Here is a 5,664-nt window from a genome sequence, read left to right on the forward strand (position 1 = left end):
TAATAATAATAATAATAATAATAATAATAATAATAATAATAATAATAATAATCCGTGATGATAAGTAATTTAAGGTTTTTACAGCACAAATTTTTTGCAACAAAATGTCTTTTCTAATTTCATACTTTTTAATACTTCTGCACCCTTGAACACTCAATAAATATTAGTATTATTATTCCATCCAAAATATTCATGGTTACCTGAAGGAGTCAGGTGTTCCAGACAGCGTCTTCGACAAAGTGTTGGCCAACCATTCAGCCAGTCTATAATTAATTACCTGTGAAACCAGGCACGATTAGAGGACTTACCAAGATGCCCAGGTAAGGGAGAAAGATTTACTTTATAGAGAGTGGAAATTTCTCAGACTTGAAGGGAAAATTTAGCAGGTATCAAAGAATTTGTTTAAGCTCGTTCGTGTTAATTTTTGCTTATCATTTTTCGCTCCAAAAGTTCGTTTTACTCAAATTTTGTTTTGAAGAGAACTACTGCAGATGTAGAAGAATGATAAAAGTAACTTTTCCACTAATCAAAGATAATATATATGGACTTTTATTCACTAATTAAAGAATATTTAAATGATCTATGTCCACTAATCAAAGAATATTTAAAGGGCTTATGTCACTAATGAAATAATATTTAGAGGACTTATGCCCATTAATCAAAGAATATTTAAGGGATTTATGTCACTAATCAATGAATACTTAAAGAACTTATGTACAAAATTAATAGCAAAGAATATTTAAGGGATTTATATCCACTAATCAAAGAATATTTAAAGGACTTATGTCCATTAAGCAGAGAATATTTAAAGGACTTAGGTCCACTAATCAAAGATTATTTAAAGGGCTTATGTCCATTAATCAAAGAATATTTAAGGATTTATGTCCACTAATTACAGAATATTTAAAGGACTTATGTCTACTAATCAAAGAATATTTAAAGGACTTATGTTCTTATTCAAAGAATATTTAAAGGACTTATGTCCATTAATCAAAGAATATTTAAGGGATTTATGTCCACTAATCAAAGAATATTAAAAGGACTTATGTCCATTAATCAAAGAATATTTAAAGGACTTATGTCCATTAATCAAAGAATATTTAAGGGATTTATGTCCACTAATCAAAGAATATTTAAGGACTTATGTCCATTAATCAAAGGATATTTAAGGGATTTATGTCTACTAATCAAAGAATATATAAAGGACTTATGTCCATTAATCAAAGAATATTTAAGGGATTTATGTCCACTAATCTCAAAGAATATTTAAGGACTTTATGTCCATTAATCAAAGGATATTTAAGGGATTTATGTTTAATCAAAAGAATATATAAAGGACTTATGTCCATTAATCAAAGAATATTTAAGAGATTTATGTACACTAATCGAAGAATATTTAAAGGACTTATGTCCACTAATCAGAGAATATTTAAAGGACTTAGGCCCAATAATCAAAGAATACTTAAAGGACTTATGTCCATTAATCAAAGAATATCTAAGCGCTTTATGCCCACTAATTGCAGAATATTTAAAAGACTTACGTCCACTAACCAAAGAATATTTAAAGGACTTATATTCACTAATCAAAGAATATTTAAAGAACTTATGTTCTTATTCAAAGAATATTTAAAGTACTTATGTCCATCAATCAAAGAATATTTAAGGGATTTATGTCCACTACTCAAAGAATATTTAAAGGACTTATGCCCATTAATCAAAGAATATTTAAAGTACTTATGTCCATTCATCAAAGAATATTTAAGGGATTTATGTCCACTAATCAAAGAATATATAAAGGACTTATGTCCATTAATCAAAGAATATTTAAAGGATTTATGTACCTAATCGAAGAATATTTAAGGACTCATGTCCATTAATCCAAGAATATTTAAGGGATTTATGTCCACTAATTAAAGAATATTTAAAGGGCCTATGTCCACTAATCAGTGAATATTAAAAGGAATTTGTCCACTAATCAAAGAATATTTCAAGGACTTATGTCCACTAATCAGAGAATATTAAAAGGACTTATGTCCACTAATCAAAGAATATTTAAAGGACATATGTCCACTAATTAGGGAATATTTAAAGGACTTTTGTCCACTAATTATGGAATATTTAAAGGACTTATGTCCATTATTCAAAGAATATTTAAAGGACTTATGTCCATTATTCAAAGAATATTTAAAGGACTTATGTCCATTATTCAAAAAATATTTAAAGGACTTATTTCTACTAATTACAGAATATCTAAAGGACCTATGTCCAGTGATAAAAAAAAATTAAAGGGCTTCTGAAATAAAGTGTCTTTGTTAAGAGACATTTAAATAACACAGGACGGTCTGAACTTCTTCGTAATCAAAACCACTGATTTATAGAAAATAATTAATATTAAAAGCAACATATCTATTGTGATTAATCAACACTTATCTTTTGGGTTTTTGCCTGAAATAGTCCGCCCGGGAAACACGACTTCCAGGTTGCATCAGATCCTCAGAGGGTCTTCAAAACCTTTACTTAAAACACTTTTGTGAAAACTGCGAGGGGTAACTCCTTCTGAAGCCCCATCCTACTGAGGTACTTCCTAGGGACTTAGAAGCTGAGAAGTCTAATGCAGACGTTTCTTTGCTTGATACGTTTCATGAATTATTAAAAAAATAACAACCACAGAAGACTATAGATAGATTAAGCCGTTAATTTCACCGAGAAGTTAAGCAAATAGTTAACAAACATGAAAAAAATGTAACATTCCAGCAATCTTTTCCGTTATAAATATTCACCAGAGTAGACTCTTACCTTGTCAAAGATCACAGGATCGTATACCTTGCTGTCTCGACCCATCTCAACTGGGACAGTGGCTAGCAGTGACCTACTTTTGACTTCAGGCTTTTAGGGTGTAATTTTCTGGGGATGAAAGATTGGCTGGGTGGGTTAGGGGTTGATTGGGGGTTGTTGGAGGTTGGTGGGGGAGCAGGGGGTGGGGGTGGGTGGGTGGAGTGTTAAGAACGGTCTTTGAAGTGAACAGACAACAATTTTTATGCGACAGATTGAGTGACCTCAAAAGGTCTTTAGAGAAAGTTTATTAATATAAGAAAGGATGAATAAAATGATAGATTAAATGGAAACATTAGAATAGATACAAAATATCTTGAATTATTACATATATATATATATATATATATATATATTTATATATATATATAATATATATATATACACACACACACATACATATGATTATATATATGCCATAAATCATTTATTATTAATAGAAATATATATATATAGGTTTCACCTATGTAATATATATATATATATATATATATATATGTATATATATATATATAATATATATATATATATATATATATATATATATATATATATATATATAAATATATATATATATATATATATATACATATAATACACACACACACACACACACACATATATATATATATATATATATATATATATATATATATATATACATATATATATATGTATATATATATATAGATATATATGAGTGTATATAGTATATATATATATATATATATATATATGAATGCATATATATATATATATATATATATATATATGAATATATATATATATATATATATACATATATATCGTATTATCACATATATCCACTGATACTAGATTCAACTGAAATGGTTGGTTGAACACGTTTCTTTTTAAGTGATATGTATAAAATATGGATATAGACATGCATAGGAAATACCTGTGCAAGTTAGCTAGTATCGAATGATGATGTGAGTCAGAAATTCACACAAACATACACGTGATTGTGTTGATTACTATTTTCTATCTTATTCACTCAGAAGCGATAATTTGAATGAAATGCTGTCAATTGGTCATTGCTGAGGGGAAGTTGGGGAAAATTCGCATGGTATGCAAGTAAAGTTAGCTTGCCCAGGTAATTCCTTTGTTTATAGGTACTCCAGGTTCCAACTTCATTTATGACTTGTATGACCTTCTGGGCAGCGCCTTTACCTTTTAACTGAAAGACCTGAGTTTGATGGGTGTGAGTCAGAAATTTATTTTTGTTCCACACGTGATTGTGTGTTGATTATTTCTAATATATATATATATATATATATATATATATATATATATATATATATATATATATATATATATATATGTGTGTGTGTGTGTGTGTGTGTGTGTGTGTGTGTGTGTTGTGTGTGCCACCGTATGTATTTTTATATGTCTGTACATATACATATATAAGTAATATATATATATATATATATATATATATATATATATATATATATATATATATATATATATATATATATATATATATATATATATATATATATTATTTATATATGTATATATATTGTCAGTATGTGTTAAATTTAACATAAATTAATTTGTTTTGAATCAGCCACTTTGGCAGTAATTATTCTTTTGGAACGTAATGACCCTGTTTCCTCCTCCCCGACATTTCTGACTTGTATAGTTTTAATTACAATGAGCTTGTTTTATTTTTCACGTGTGGTTTTGGTTTCTCATCTGGAGCTGCATTCGGCGCTGTCTCTCGAGGACTGAGAGAGATGCTTTCTGGACCATTAACATTGTGTGGGCCTGCCTTATTCTTGAATTATCTTTGGATTAACGCTGGATTACGATACCTGCCTTTCTTCAGCTGCTGCTGCTGTCCTCCTTTGGGAGATTGATTTATTCTTCAGGCTGCGCCCTTGGTCCAGTCATACTGCCAAGGGGACCTCTCTGCCAACTGGTAAGGTTTGATTACCTGTCGGACGGCCGTGTCCGTTGATCGTCTTGCGACGTTAAAGTGATCTTACTTCAGTCTACGCCCTTGGTCCGGTGATTTTTGCCAAGGGGACCTCTCTTACTTTTGGTAAGGTCTCAAGAATATATATTATTCCCCTCGACCCGTGATTTGAAGGCTGCGTTAGCCACTACTACTGTTTAGAGCTCACTTAAGGGAAGCAATTTATTTATTTATTTTTTTTTGGTTTAGTGTGCAATAAGTTAGGTTATTCTGTCTTTTCGACATTCTATTACTTTCAGGGCCCTCTCTTTAAAGTGTAATTGCATAGTCTGTCTTAATTTGGCGTAAGTGTGTTTGTTATTCGATGTTTTCAGTGTGTGGTTGATTTTTGTGTTTATTTAATGTATTTTGTAAGAGGCTCAGTGGTCATTTCTTTCTAAAAGTTTGTATTAAATATTAAGGTTTTATTTTCGGTTTTTACTTTATCCTCCTTGATTCCATCTCTGTACACTCTGTTGCGGCCATTCCACCTATTGTGGACTTGGTCGTTTGTGACTTTATTTGTATTTTTCAGAGACTTGTGTATGTTTGATGGGCGTGGGCCCATAACAATATACACACATGGGTATGACATTCTTTAGTAAAACGTAAGAAACTATCATGTACATAGCTCTATAAAATATGGGTTTAAAAGTATCTGGGCGCTGATTAAAGAATTGTTCTTCTAAATGGCACATAAATATATCAGCGAAAGAAGGTCCTAAGGGGGCGCCCATGGCCATGCCATCTATTTGCTTATAAACTTTCCCATTAAAAATAAAATGAGTATCAGTGACCGAGAGTTCCAAGAGTATTTTGAAATTATTTCTGGTAAACCCTTGGTAAAT

Source organism: Macrobrachium rosenbergii, chromosome 31 (genome assembly GCF_040412425.1).
Source record: "Macrobrachium rosenbergii isolate ZJJX-2024 chromosome 31, ASM4041242v1, whole genome shotgun sequence".
Lineage (NCBI taxonomy): Eukaryota > Metazoa > Arthropoda > Malacostraca > Decapoda > Palaemonidae > Macrobrachium > Macrobrachium rosenbergii.